Below are 16673 nucleotides of genomic sequence, written 5' to 3' on the forward strand. Positions count from 1 at the left end.
CCCATACTGCACAAATGATGATGGAATGCATTTTTTAACCTTCCCTGATGCTCTTATCCTGAATTAATCATGCTTTCTACCCTGCACACATGGCAATTTGCTTCAAACACCATTTGGAATGCATATTGCACTGGTTTCTTTTAAACTTAGTTGTGCACTTGCCTATCTCTCCTACTAAATTTGAAGATTTTCTAGGCTGGAATCCTTATCTGAAAGCATATCCCTAGTTTTGTGCATCATATCTGAAGTGTTTTATATCTAACTGATATGAAGTATTTAAAATGAGTGTGTGATTTCTTCAAAAATAAAATTCACATGAGAAAATTGTATGAAATGTTTTGTCCTTTTTAATATTATTGCTAATTGAACCAGTTTTTTTTTTTTTAAGAAAAGGGAAAACATATGTATCAACATTTGTCTATGAGTGAGGGAATGACTGAGAAATAAGCAGACTAAGAGACTGAGAACTGGCTCAGTCTGTCTTAATTATTTCTGTTTTAAGATTATTCTTTAATCTGATATTAAGATAGTCATATTGTATAATTTCTCAGAGATATTAACTCACTTGATTTTTTAAAAATAGGGCTTATTTAAACATATGAGTGATTCGGGACAGCAAAGATAAGAATAAACAATATAATATAATTTATATTATAAAGAATATAAATATAAATAATTAGAATTTACATAACCATAATAATATAATCTGCCACATAATAATAATCTGTCACATATAGTTTCAGAGGTTTTTGTTTGTTTGGTTAGGTTAAGTTTGTCTTGTTTTGTTTGTTTTTTTTCAGATTGCATTCTATTTGGTTCATTTGCGGGCTAGAAAAAAATATTTCCACTTTCAAATATACACTGATAGCCAATGACCTACAAGTTCCTTCCTCTTCAAACACTTAGACTATCAATGATAAAGTAATTATCATTTGGGCACATTAATTTAAATAATTATCACTAATATAAAGAGCCTGACAGGATTAATACAATTCAATATACTGAAATGTGACAACAATAAGAATAATGATATTGTAACTAAAATTTGCATCATATGATACAAAGCACTTTCACATGTTTGACTTAGTAATAATACCTAACATGCTTTAAGTACTTACGGTCTCCCAGGCACATAGCTCATTTTTAGTAGATTATCTCCTTTAATTTTATATCCATACCACAAGGTTGGCATTTCTATTATCATTCCAATTTAACGGATGGATCAGATATGTCTTAGGATACTGTTTTCCCAAAAGTTACACAGTGACTGCAGCATGATTGAAAAAGGGAAGTCTCAGTCTATAATCTATACTTCTGAACACTGCAATATACTGTTTCCTTTATTATTGTCAGCAAAGTTTGGCCAGGAAATAAATAATTAATGAATGCTTATAATCTCTTGAACTTTGAGACATATTTTTTTAGATAGTATTTTATCTGTCATAAAAAATGTAAAGCTAATAAAATTATCTTCATTGTATATATCCTGAAACTAAAACATAGTGCTAAGATAACTCATGGTTAAAAACAGCATAGCTGGTACTCACATTCCCATTTTGGACACCAGGATATTTCCACTGTGATTTAGAACTGAACACAATGGGCTATCAAAAGTGGGGAAAAAAGGATTAAGTGTCTATATAAAAAGGACTCATTAATGATGAAAAGTCTTGGAGAACTTACATCTGGAAAATCTTAGGTTATCTTGGAAACATTTTTATCCAAGGAGAAAGGAAGTCGACCTCACCATCTCAGTGACCATGTTGTAGTAACTGCACCAGAAATACATCAGTTTAAAAAAAAAGTTTTTGTTGAGTTTTTGGGCCAAGAACAATCATATAGTGAGCTCAATTAAATCCACTGACTGAATGACAGAAATACAAATATCAAATACTAAGACTAGAAGAGTTGGTTGTGAGGCAGAGTCTAGCAAGTTTGTAATCAGCACTGACTATACCTTAAACACAGACTCATCATAATAGGTCAGGAATGTGTTAGAGATCAAAGAGATCCCCCTCTATGCAAGACAATCACCAATATTCATCAGTCTGCTTTCCATTAGTTCACTTCTTCCATATTTCTACCTTCACATTACCCTAATGGCTTCAATCCTGCTCTTTCTGCTTTGGTGTTATAAAACGGCCTAGATTTTGACTTTAGAGAGTTTTCAGTGGCAGTATTCTCTTAGGGTTTTCTTTTCCTGGCCTCTTTAGTTAGTGCAGTAGGCATAGGTAGAATTGTCCAAATATTTTAGGCTTTTAGCAGTCTAGGCAAATGGTGACCCAAAATTCCCTATTCTCTTTGAAATCGGGTATGGGCATATTACTTGATTTGGTCAAAGAAATGAGAAATGGAGTGATAATGTCATTTCTGGATAAAATTTTAAAGGAGAGCACAATTCAACATGTTGCCTTTGGACCATTGTGATGAATACAGAAGCACATTTAGATAAAATTTCTTTCAGTCTAGATCCATGAATCACCATAACGAATAGAACCCTTATTTTGGCCCCCACCAATAATGGTAATAACTAAGATTGTGGGGTGGGCATAACTGAACCTGACCCTGATACCGACCCTTTATAACAAAACTTCCTGATCTCTATATGTTCTTGTCCACTCCACCCTTATAAATTCACAGACATATATAAATATTAATTTCCACAAATTATAAAACCAGCCAAGTTAAACACATTTGTAACTTATTTTTTCAGCAATTATTATTATGTCCAGAGTCAATTCTACAATTTCAATGGTTCACTCTTGTCAAATACTCACTTGTTACCCATTACTTTCATGACAAAGGAGAGCATATATGAGGATACTATGCTTCATAAAACTGCATATTATAACTATGTCCATAGAGAAATATATTTTCCTGGACTGGATGTACTATTCATATGTGGAGTTCAAGAGCAACGTTGAAATCAACCTTTTCAGACCCATTTAACATTAAAATGCAACTTTCCCTTTCCAAAGCCAAAGACTGGAAACTACCTGCACAAATCTTAATAATGTATATTTGACATCAACTAGCACTAAAAAAACATCCTGATGTGTTAAGTATAAATGAATCAGAGATACGCTGATTGAATTTTCTATTCAAGTTGAACATTTTAAAGAAAAAGAGAAGAAAGAAAAAAATGAGGGGATGCATGTTGTGCTTTGTTTCACACAGAGCATTTGGAAATCTGCCTGACCTCTTATTTTTATTTATTTAAATTAACAGCAGCAGCATTCATTGCCATCTGGCCCCCAGGCACAGTGAGCTAATTAAAAAAAAAAAAAAGGCAACTTCAAAATATCATTTAAACATTTTTAAATAATTCAGCCAATGCAAGTGTTGAGAAAGCATGATTTGGATTGGCAAACCAGGAGAACTAGGCCTCAGGGGTCAGTAAATTTGGATTCAGCCAGAACTACATATTGAGAAAATTTTGATGGAGACTTCCCCAGGAGTAATTGCAGTTTCCCAAGAAAGAAGTTAGGGTGGAAAAGAAACCAGGCTGGGTCCAAAGCTAAATTCAACTATTTGGAAGACTTCCCACTCTTATCTCTCCAGCTCAGATTATAAAGTTTGTTAACATTTTCGGGTTTTGGTGTTTGGGTCTCTACCTAGTAATCCAATTTGAAATCTTATTCCATGTCGGGAATACATCTATCAAAGCATCTATATCCTACATTCACTTTCCATTGTATAAGTCATTGAAAGTTTTTCCTTTGGCTTGAAATGTTTTGAAGACCTCATCAAAGGTGATGCTAATAGAGCCATTTTAATAACTCATCTAGTCCTCTCACTCCACACATATTTTTTGGCAGCACCAGAATATTGCTTTCTGCCATCTGTGCAGAGTAAAATTTGGGTTTTTGTTCAGGTCAGTTAGAATGTGCTTAAAACCCAATGTGTTGTAGGCTTTGATTCTTGCTCTAAACTCCTACTATGCATTGTTTGGAATTTAAAGTGGTTGCACTAAAATCTTCTCTCCCTTCTGCAGCTGCTGTATTTCACTAATAAAGTTTAAAATAAATTCTTTTCTGCAGTAGTTGATGGTTTTGTTTTTACTGCAATCTAAATCTAAATCTAACAGCATTTCATTCAGTTCATTTTGAAGATATGCCCTAAGAGAGGAATAATTTAAGAATCCACGAAAAACAGTCATACACATCAATGAATAAACAGAGTGAACGAAGGATGTCTGTGCACCAGGGACCACATTTGAACTGGATATTTCATTTCCATGTTGACAGATGAAGAAACTGAGGCTCAATAATGATGTACAACTATTAAAAATTGAGACCACATTATAACTTAGATTTGTGTTGTGCCAAAGTACATGTTCTACTTATTAAAGAATCATGCTTCAATAATATTCATTTATTTTGGATAGAGATGAATAAATTCCCATTTATGATGAGACTTATGCTAGGTCCCTTGGGAAGAAAGCAATTGAAAATAGGAGGTCTCATTCTTTAAGAATTTTTTACGAAATAAATAATAAGGTAGTACATATAGGAAGCATTCTCTACACTACTGCAAGAATACTCTTTCTCAAGAACAATGCAAATTATGTAACACTTTGTATAAATGTCTCTACTGTCTCTCTATATCTCTCTATGTTTATAGGATAAAGCCCAAATTATTTAACATGGAATTAACTGAAACCCTGGACTTCTCCAACTTCATCTCCAAAATGCTAATACCCTTGTGTTCTGCTACACTGAACTATGTGTATTTTTCAGAATATAATTTTTTTTCATTATACTAAACTTTGCTGTTCTTATCTGGGATTTTTTTTCTCACTATTTTAAAGACAAGCATTTACTTATTTATCAGCAATCATTTGAAACAGTACTTCTTTCATGAATTCTGCTCTTTTTCATTTTCCCTGAATCATATCCTTTCTTCCACAATGTAGCTATGGCAGCTCTTATGTTTACATACTTTCTTTCCAAGTAGATTGAATTTGACAGCCTCAAGGCCATGTTCAGGTTACGTGACAGAATAATAGACATTACATTTTGTTTAATATATAAAAAGCTGAGAATAGGAGAGAGAAGGTAGGTCAAAGAAAGAACCAAAACAAATGGATATAGATAGATAGATGAATAAAAAAAATGTAATACAAAGAACTAAAAGTATTACAAAGTATTACAAATACCCCTTGCAGGAAAGCAATAGGAAGCCCCAGAATAAATCACATGAGAATTCAAAGCAAATAAATTTTATTATTACAAAGATTACCTAGGTAAGTTTTGTGAAGGAAGTTGATTTTTAACTAGGCTTTCATAGAGTGGTAAATCAGTAAAAATAACATAGGTCACTTTAGCCCCTATGGACTCAGAGAGGGAAATTCCAATAGAAATTTTCTTCTAAATCCAGCCAACACAGTTATTTTTAATGAAAGAGAAAAGCACAGCTGCCGACACTGACACCTCACCTCTACCTTATCTGATGGTCTCTCTGTGTCTCTCTAACACACGTTCTTTTAAAAATAGATTTTGCTACTTATGAACATAAGATGATCATTATTCTATATATTATAACAAATTTTGATTGCATTTTTTATATTTCCTAGGTATTTCCTTTTCTCTCTCTTTTTATTTATTTAGTTAAGGTAATAACTGTAACATTCATTTAGTATCGCGTCTGCTTCAGTGAATTTCCTTGGTTTATCCCAGGAAAACACATAATGATATAATTAAAACTCAAAGAAGGATATAATAAGCTCTTGATAACAAATTCATTGCATTGAGATACAATTGGCTCCTTGTGAAAGTGGTGGGGTGTAGTACAAGCAATGTGAGTGTGGACCCCAGGGATCTTCTCATGGAGTTTGTCTGAAAATTGCCACTAGGTAAAAGCAAATAGAAAAAAAGAAAAGATGGAAAACCATGAAAAAAGGGTGGAAAAAGAGGAGAGAGGTTAGGGTAAGAAAACAAATTATACTATTTTTCCAGTGCCCATCTCTGGCAAAACAACAAAAACAAAAACAAAACAAAACTTGTTCTTTCAGGGAACTGAGAGATATCAATTATTCTCCTTGTGCTTCAGTTTTTGGTACAGTATTTGGGAGAGGCTCATTTTGGAGAATGTAAACTCAAGGAACATGACTCTGGATATATTAGAGCTCTTGGAGAGATAGGACTGCTGTGATTGGTTGAGTAAAGAAGCAAGAAGACCCTAGTGTCTGACACCAAGTTCTAGGTGTCTGATCTTACCCTGCCTCTATGTTCATCCTCATCCCTTGCCATGTGCCAGGAGTTAACCCCTTGCAGCCTCAATAGGTGTGCTTCTCCTCCTCCAGCTCCTGACATTTGTTTTAGTCTGAAACCCTTTGTCAGCCTGCCCAGTAGTTTTATAGTATGAGCCACAAAAGAAAGGTCTCATGTGTAATTATAAATTTTCTTGTAACCACATTAAAAAAGTAAATTAAATAGATGTAATTGATTTTAATGTTTTATTTAAACCAATATATCCAAAACAAGAGACCTTTGACATATAATCTATATAAAGATAGAGGTATTAGTGAGAAATTTTATATTAATTTTATTTTTTATAATAAAATTTGGAAATATTAGTATGTACTCCACTTATACCATACCAGAACTTACCCTATCCACTTTTCATGCCCTGCACTGGACATGTGTTCAGTTCAAATACAACCTTCTATCCCTTCCCTCCACCTTTGTCTGGGATCTCATCTATTACAGTGGCTTAAAGAAAAAACCTACCTCTTCCAAAAATCAGCTTTTACCTCTATATTATATATTCCATGTTGTATTCCTTCATTATAGCAGTTTCATGCTAATGAGTAATAACTCTGGGTGCTATTAGTTTCGATCTGCCTTCTGTTCTAGACTGAAGTCTCTAGGACCTCATATTCCATATGCACTTTATATCCCCTGTGCATATGTACTGTCCAGTAAAAGGAGACATTCAATTGAAACCTACTAAATAACCATTATTTAGTGCCTCTGGTCCTTTATTGCCACATCTTTATAATGGAGATAAAAATAATAATGCCTCCCTCGCAGAGTTCTATGAAGATTAAATGAGTTCATGCAGTTATGTGTGTGTGTTTGTACTTAGAACAAAGGCCATCATAAGTTTCATATGGAGTCTGTCTCTTGGTAACAGTTGTAACAGTACTAGCACATCTAATTTTGTGAGGATTAAAGCAGACAGTATAGTAAGGAAGGTGTCTGGTGTATGTGTAGAGTTACTTTTAAAATATTTGTTATGCTTAGTCTGTTAGTTCATATATATGTTATACAATATGTTCTACTAGCTAAGCCTCTTAGTACTAATTTAGAGTATCTAACTTGGACTCAAAATACTCTTATGAGGTCCAGAAAAATATGGAGCATCCCTCATTTACAGCAGTGTGCATATCTAATTAGTAGAAAACTTGCAGTAGGGGGCTTTAATTAAGGTCCACATGAGACTGTCCACTGTTATGTGGCTAGGGAGTAAAATCACTTATCTTTAAAACAGAACTTCTAGATTCTAAAACTTCTCCTTCTGATAAATGCTATATGACTTGTTAAGGCATTTTAGTTTCTATAAATTTATTTGTCCAGTAAGAGGTAGGATTATGATTCATTATTGCCTAAATTCAGGCCACTCATGAAAATATATATCCATAACTAGTTCTCCTTTAGACCCCTCTGCAAAGACACGCTGCTAAGCAAATTATTTTACTTACCTTTCCTTTTATTTTTGCCATTATTCACCTGCAGTAAGGATGTATCAAATTTGAGCCTTCCATAGGCTGAAGTGGGCTAGGAAATACTGGGCTACACCCTACAAGGACTCTCTGGTTTACAAATAATAAGAATTCATAATGAATATTCAGTTCTTCTGATACAAAAATGGAAATCTAAAATTATAAAGTAGCTGTACAGATAACCAGTGTCCTAGACAAGGATTCTTTTTTTTTAAGTAGATAATAAACCTCAAGGTAGTATTATATACAATTTAGCATAATAAATTCAGGTGCATTAACAAGTCTTTGTCCTAGACAGAAATCTGATATGTTCACTGATTTCTGCAATCAAAAGATGGCTACATGGTAAAATTAGGCTGCTTTTCTTTATAGAGACCCAGTATGGTCAGAATGGCCAGTAAAGATGTAAAGAGCCTCTGGGTAACAAGGAGGTATCAAAGTGCCACTATCACCCAGAGAGAAGTTAATGGTTTTTAATCAAGAGAGTCAAGGTAAAATGGGATTTCAGAGTAAGAAAGGCAAGAAATTAGAAACTGGTTGGAGGACAAGAAAGAAAGGAGAAAAAATGGAGAATAGTAATTGTGCATATTTGGTGCTTAACACTTGGTGATGCCTGTGTGTGTGATTCAGAGTCCAATATGTTAAAAGAGACTTAAAGGTCTCACTGTCCAGTGTATAAGGAAGAAGGTTGGAATTCAGTCTGATGAGAGTTAGCTTGATTGCTGAAACCATTATTTAATGGTTCTATAAGATTTGTCTAATCACGTAAGTTTGATAATGTCCATATTCTCACTTACAAAATAAGGGCTAAATGCCTATGATAAAAATTTGTTTTTGTTTGTTTGTGTTTGTTTGCAGTTTTTTTTTTGATTATTAAATGACACAAGACAGATATAAATAATTTTCTCTTCTTTGTCCTCTTCTCTCATCTGAATGCCATGAGGCTTGTACAAATCTAAATTTAGCTTGATCAAGCTTTCTGCAGATTTTACATTACACACTTAGGAATACAAACCAAGTGAAAGAGAAAAGTGTGACAAAATTGCAACTATGTGTGTGTGTATGTTGTAAAAGTTGAAGGTGCTGACTAAGAAGTCTCCATTTCTCGAATTTTTTCCTCCATTCCTAGACTTTTAAATAATTTTTAGATCTTTTGATTCTTAGGAATAAAACACTGGTTTGTGGGCAGAAGAATAAACAAATATACTCATTGGGAAATAATAAATTTAATTCAGTAATGAGCATAATATCTTCATCACTTTCATTTATAGTACATTGTCTTTACACATGCACAATAATCAGTTGATATAGATCATTACTAGCCCTATCTGACAGATGGAGAAATGTGACTCACCTATGGTCATAGATCAAGTAAGTAGCAGACTCCCTAAATCTCATATATCCCTATAATATTGCTGCTGGCAAATTCAAATATATATATCAGAAAAAGATCAACTTTAATTTCTTTGACATTATGAAAAATAACTGGAGAGGGATACAGTTGACATTAAAGTTGCTTAAAAACAAGTAAGCACTCTTTTCAGGGAATGTTTCTCCTATTTTGTAAAGCCCATGCATACTAACAAAGAGAGTACCACAGAAAAGGAAATATGATAACAGTTACTACCTAGGAAATATTATCCAAGGTCTATTTGTTTACTATTTTAGTCTACTAGTTATGGAACTCAAAGCAATGTACCAAATATGATAAAGTATCTAGATAATGCAATGATAGATGTCTTAAGAAAAGTCATTTTCAAGTCATTGAACCTTGAACAATTAATGTTGAGCATTGCTGGCATACTTGTTAAATGGAACAAATCCAGGATATGATGCACATTGAATAGACTTTTGCTGTCTATAAACACTAAAATAACTTTCCACTTCAGGTTTAGACAGGTTTGTTTACTTAGGCACTGTTCTTCATAATAAACATTTATAATACCATGTAATATGGAAGAGAAAAAAAATGAACATGGAAAGGAAAATCTATGTTTTAACCCCAGCCGATTAATTCTTTCCAGAAAGCTATCTATGACCTCTGAACTGACATTTACCTATGATGATGTCTGACCTGACTAAATCACAGAATAGTTGGGAATTATCACAGAAAAAAAAAAAAAAAAAGACATGTTTTATAAATAACAGTAAAATCATGAGGAGGTGTTATTCTTAATGCATATTTAAAAGTACTATTATTTCAACCACCTAGCTCATTATTTCTCTAAATGTACTGCCCATTTATTTACCACGTATGTATTGAATACCTAGTCCATTTTAGAAGCTACAGTAAGCACTTGTAATTTAACAACAACAACAACAAAAACTATGTTTAGCAAGGAATGGTGAGTATATGTGAAGGAAAAAAAGTTCACATTCTACGAAACAATTTTCTGGGAACCTTTTTGTAACATGCGTTTTATGGCAAGGAGAGAATGAGGTAGAAGAGAAAGACAAAGCAAGACTGTTTGATTGTTGATGGTCACTTTGGTTTGGTAGCAGTTAATTTACAGTTAAATCAATTCATTGCTGGGTTTTTGACATCTACAGATCCAGTCAGTACAGTCTTCGTAAATCAGATTCAAAACATTACATAGAATGTTTGACCCTACAGAGATTTTCAACTTCAGGGATTTAATTTCAAGATGGTAATGAGAACAATGATGAACTGAAGTTGTGCTCTATACCAATAACTGTCAATTTCTTTAAAGGTTTTTTCCTCTCTTATTACTCATAGCAACTCTATGTTGTATTAATGTCATATAAAACTTATATATGATACAGGCAAGAGTCAGGAGAAATAAGCAACAGGAGAAATAAGCAACTTGTCCAAGATAACAAGTGATAAGAGCCAGAAATAGCACCACATTGGCCCATATCTTAAGTACATGGTATTTCTTCTCACTATATCATGTCCCTGTAACAGACATTCTCTACATTATTCTAGAGAGTGAAATCCTGATGCATACTTTGTCCAAATGTTAGAACATCTAGACCTCCAAAATGTCCCACGGGGGCCATGGCTTCATCTCTTTAATGTTGTGCAAATATATGACTGACATCTGAAGTTTTGTTCCATAAAGCATGAGCAAAGTGACCTTAGCATGGGGAATTTTGAAGATATGCATTTCCCATCATTTGCCTTTGCACTGAAAGGCCCTTAATATGCCCTGTAGGGTACCAGATTTTGAGCATGAACACATTTTGATAGATCTGCCAGGATACATTAGCTGCAAAACACTTCCTCTGGGTTGACCTACTGACCTGATTAGTGGCTTGGCTCAACATTATCCATCTGGAAGCTGAAGCGTGTCTGCCAAACACAATGGTCAGAGTTTTGGCAGTGTTGAAATTGAGCTGTTCTTTCTAATGGAGCCTTACTAACAGGTTCATTTACCTCCTATGACCACTTCTTGAGTGTTACAGTAATGCCATGCTTTATGGGGCAGAAAACACATAAGCTTTAGAACTTAACAGACTAGGGCTTGAATTGATTTGAACACTTAACAGTTTGTCAATTACAGTACCACCTTAAGGTTCAGTTTTTTAGATCAATAAAATGGGGAAAATGGTTTTTCTTTCACAGGGTTTTTTAAGCATTAAAGATAGTGCTCTGTGGTACAAGTAAAAATAATTTATTGAACATTTTTGTTGCATTATGCCAAGTACTTTTTAAAGATTCTTATTTCATTTCTAAAACACAACCTTCCTTAAGCATTGTTATTATTGCAACTTTAGGAATGAAGATATGAAGGTTAAGTAGGTAACTTATTTGTTTTATATGGAAAACTAAGAAGTAAAAGGAGTAGACTTTGGTGTTAGTAGACATATCTTAGAATTTCTGTTATTTGCCACCAGATACAACTGCCTCCTGGTACCATTATCTCTTGACTGGCTAGAGATCATCCACCAAAGTATCAAACGACAGGGGTAAAACCTTCAGAAAGGTTTACTACACATAGTTTACATCATTTAGTGCTTAATATCCTGGCAACAATGACAGAGAAACACACTCACTGTCCTATTGTAGTCCCTGTCTGCCCTCAATTATTCTGGACTTCCTATAGGACGTGTACTAGAAGAATCACTAGAGCTCAAAGTGATAACCATTCACTAGGCTAAAGATTTTGCAGAAGAGACCTCTACTGATGTTCATTATCCTTAAAGTGTGTCCCTTTGGTGGTAGATGAATTATATATGGGAAGCTGTGCTTACAGTGTAAAAATTGCCTGAAACAACATTTTTCACAGGGAAACACAGTTCTATTTCCGTGTGTGTGTGTGTGTGCGTGTTGTGTGTTTGGGGTATGGGTTGTTTGCCTAATAAGGGAATCCACTCCTAAGACTTGTCCTCTTTAAGATATACTATAATAAAGATTCTGCTTAGATGAATTGAATCAAAAACATGAAAAAAATGAATGAACTGTCACAGTTCATGCAACATATTTCCAGAGGCATCAAAGCAGCACCAAAGACCTTAAGTAAGTGACTGGAAGTGTTCTCTGTTAACACACTCTAAAAGAATCTTAAACCTAAACTCTTCTGATAATATATCAAGATCCTGTTTTAACCCATTTCTAATTTTAAGTAAATATTTTCAGTATAGGACAAGTATATGTTCCCTTTTTATGAAAGAAAACATCAGAGTGAGGATTTCAGTCTCAGTTGGCAAATGCACATCATCTATTCAGAAAGACACCCAACTCTGTCACTAACTTGTTATATAACCTCAAACAAACCACTTAACCTCAGGACACTGGAAATTAGACATTTGGCTTTTAGATGAGATGTAAGGGGGGTGGTTAACTGCATGGTCAAAGGAAGAAAATTATAAAGGAAAAATAATTTTAAAGATTTAAGACATATCTCAGTGCTGCTGCTTCCTACATGTATCCTCTTCTATAAATAACTTCTGTAATTAGTGTGATATGATATGAAGAATTCACATTATATATGCCATGATTTGATAAAACTTAAGTAACCTATAAATGCCACTTCTCTTTCCTTCAATATCTTGCCCTACACAGTTTCACAGTTTTATAATATAAATTTGGGAAACCAGAAATCTTAATTTTCATGGGTAAATTCCTTGTGTCTCACTTTCAATGTGACTATGATGAGACAATTAGAGCTAGATTGTAAAAGAGGGTTCAACCCCTCTCATGTATTGATAATGGCCTTCTAGGACATTCTGTTGAAAATACTGAAGCCCATATGGAGTCTCTATAGAAAAAATTACTGTTATTAATAAGTCTGCCAAGAGAGAGGTATGCTACCTATTTCCATCCTGAGACAGATAATTTATCCTACTTTATCCATACTTTAAAGTGCATGACACAAAGAAATGGAAAAATGTTCCATGCTCCTGGATTGGAAGAATAAATATTGTGAAAATGTCTATGCTACCTAAAGCAATCTACACATTTAATGCAATTCCTATCAAAGTACCATCCATCTTTTTCAAAGAAATGGAACAAATAATTCTAAAATTTATATGGAACCAGAAAAGACCTCGAATAGCCAAAGGGATATTGAAAAAGAAAGCCAACGTTGGTGGCATCACAATTCCGGACTTCAGGCTCTATTACAAAGCTGTCATCATCAAGACAGCATGGTACTGGCACAAAAACAGACACATAGATCAATGGAACAGAATAGAGAGCCCAGAAATAGACCCTCAAATCTATGGTCAACTAATCTTCGACAAAGCAGGAAAGAATGTCCAATGGAAAAAAGACAGCCTTTTCAATAAATGGTGCTGGGAAAATTGGACAGCCACATGCAGAAAAATGAAATTGGACCATTTCCTTACACCACACACAAAAATAGACTCAAAATGGACGAAGGACCTCAATGTACGAAAGGAATCCATCAAAATCCTTGAGGAGAACACGGGCAGCAACCTCTTCGACCTCTGCCGCAGCAACATCTTCCTAGGAACAACGCAAAAGGCAAGGGAAGCAAGGGCAAAAATGAACTATTGGGATTTCATCAAGATCAAAAGCTTTTGCACAGCAAAGGAAACAGTTAACAAAATCAAAAGACAACTGACAGAATGGGAGAAGATATTTGCAAACGACATATCAGATAAAGGACTAGTGTCCAGAATCTATAAAGAACTTAGCAAACTCAACACCCAAAGAACAAATAATCCAATCAAGAAATGGGCAGAAGACATGAACAGACATTTCTGCAAAGAAGACATCCAGATGGCCAACAGACACATGAAAAAGTGCTCCATATCACTCGGCATCAGGGAAATACAAATCAAAAACCACAATGAGATATCACCTCACACCAGTCAGAATGGCTAAAATCAACAAGTCAGGAAATGACAGATGCTGGCGAGGATGCGGAGAAAGGGGAACCCTCCTACACTGTTGGTGGGAATGCAAGCTGGTGCAGCCACTCTGGAAAACAGCATGGAGGTTCCTCAAAATGTTGAAAATAGAACTGCCCTATGACCCAGCAATTGCACTATTGGGTATTTACCCTAAAGATACAAATGTAGTGATCCAAAGGGACACATGCACCCGAATGTTTATAGCAGCAATGACCACAATAGCCAAACTATGGAAAGAACCTAGATGTCCATCAACAGATGAATGGATCAAGAAGATGTGGTATATATACACAATGGAATACTATGCAGCCATCAAAAGAAATGAAATCTTGCCATTTGCAACAACATGGATGGAACTAGAGCGTATCATGCTTAGCGAAATAAGTCAAGCAGAGAAAGACAACTATCATATGATCTCCCTGATATGAGGAAGTGGTGATGCAACATGGAGGCTTAAGTGGGTAGAAGAATAAATGAAACAAGATGGGATTGGGAGGGAGACAAACCATAAGTGACTCTTAATCTCACAACAAACTGAGGGTTGCCGGGGGGAGGGGGTTTGGGAGAAGGGGGTGGGATTATGGACATTGGGGAGGGTATGTGATTTGGTGAGTGCTGTGAAGTGTGTAAACCTGGTGATTCACAGACCTGTACCCCTGGGGATAAAAATATATGTTTATAAAAAATAAAAAATTAAAAAAAAAAAAAAAAAAAAAAAAAAAAAAAAAAAAAAAAAAAAAAAAAAAAAAAAAAAGTGCAGGACTATGGAATTTTTTGAAGCTTGCCATGGGAAATCAAATTTAAAGGAAAAATGATGTATCCCTTTAGTCATAGAGGAGTGACAAGAGGATGTCATAAACAAATATAAAACAAGACATATATGATTTGCTGGAGCCTGTGCTAGGGTTCTTAAGAGATATAAATTGGAGGAAAATATCCTGTCATCAAAGGGCAAATTACTATCTACTGTGGCTTCATTAACGGGCCTATAGACTTTTAGAGAGGTCTCTCAGCATTAAAGCATTGGTAATCTTCATGAACACCCTCATGTTTGTAGAATAGACATTTTCAAGCATACCAGAATAAATGTTTTTACTAATTATATGATTAATGATAATACTTAGATTTAATAAGCAATTTCATGTGCCTAACACTGGGTTAAATTCAACAACTCATTTAACCTCACTATAAATCATTAATTAGGTAATATTGTGATTTCCATTTAATATAAACAGAAGCTAAGAGGGTTCAAAGCATGAGCTGAAGATCACACAGTATATAGTGGAGGGATAATGTGAAACAACTTCTGTTTGCTTACAGGTTGGTTGCTTTTACTTACAATATAAAATTTCCTCTTATAAAGATGTCATGGACTGATCCTGCTGGGAAGGAATAAATCTATATTACTGTACCCAATTAACAGCAGACCAAAGAGCAGTTTTGCCTCTGATTTCTATCTTTGTTTCTTTCTTTCTCTGAGCCTCATGATAAAAACAAAACATATCTTTAACATCACCTTGAATATTTACTAAGATATATATGTTAAGTATATAAATAATAACTGAAGGGAAAGAGTCAAGATGGCAGAGGAGTAGCGGACTGAAATGATATCAGCTCACAGGAGTTCAGCTAGATAGTTATCAAACCATTCCGAACACCTACAAACTCAACATGAGATTGAAGAGAAGAAGAGCAGCAATTCTAGGAACAGATATTCAACCACTTTCTGAAAGGTAGGACATGCAGAGAAGTGAATCCAAGGTGATAGGAAGATAGACTACGGGGGAGGGGCCGGCTCCCGGCAAGCAGTGCAGAGCAGTGGAGAACAAAATTAGAACTTTTAGAAGTCTGCTTCACTGAGGGATATCGCTCCAGAGGCTAAGCAGTGGTGGAGCCCTCTCAGGGACAGTGTGAGCTCAGGATCTGTGGGGTCACTGAAAGATCATAGGGTGTCTAAGTGTGGCAGAGCTCTCAGGTATTGGCTCGGGGAAGCTGACTACAGAGACAGAGGAGTAACATCTCAGCTGGGGGTTACCTTAAACTGTGATCCACAACACAGTCGGATCACTGCTCTTTGAGCAGGGACCCCACAAGTGGCAGATCCAGGGAGACTCACCTTCCTTCTCTAGAGGCAGGAATCTACTGGTTTAGGAGACTCTAAACAGGGCTGTGCACCTGAGACAGAAATGCTCAGTCACAGGCCGGGTGAGCCCAGAGCATGGCCAGAGACCAGGGAGATGGGAGGGTTTGACCCCTTTTCTCTGAGGGAGCACTGAGGAGTGGGGCCCTGAGCTCTCGACTCCTCCAGGCTGGAGATTGGAAGGCCACCATTTTCATTCCCATCCTCCAGAGCTCTATGGAAAGTGTTCAGGGAACAAAAACTCCTGAGAGCAAACACCAGCAGATTTCTTAGCCTGGCCCCTGGCAAGTGTGGTGCAATCCCGCTTGAGGCAAAGACATTTGAGAATCACAGCAATAGGCCCCTCCACAAGAAGATCAACAAGAACATCCAGCCAAGACCAAGCTCACCAATCAAGGAGAACAGTGGAACGCCAAGCGAGGGAAAGCAATGCATGGAATTCATGGCTTTCTCCCAATGATCCCT

Source organism: Mustela putorius, unplaced genomic scaffold (assembly GCF_011764305.1).
Source record: "Mustela putorius furo isolate JIRA1106 unplaced genomic scaffold, ASM1176430v1.1 tig00000174_pilon_pilon_pilon, whole genome shotgun sequence".
NCBI classification, from domain to species: Eukaryota; Metazoa; Chordata; class Mammalia; order Carnivora; family Mustelidae; genus Mustela; species Mustela putorius.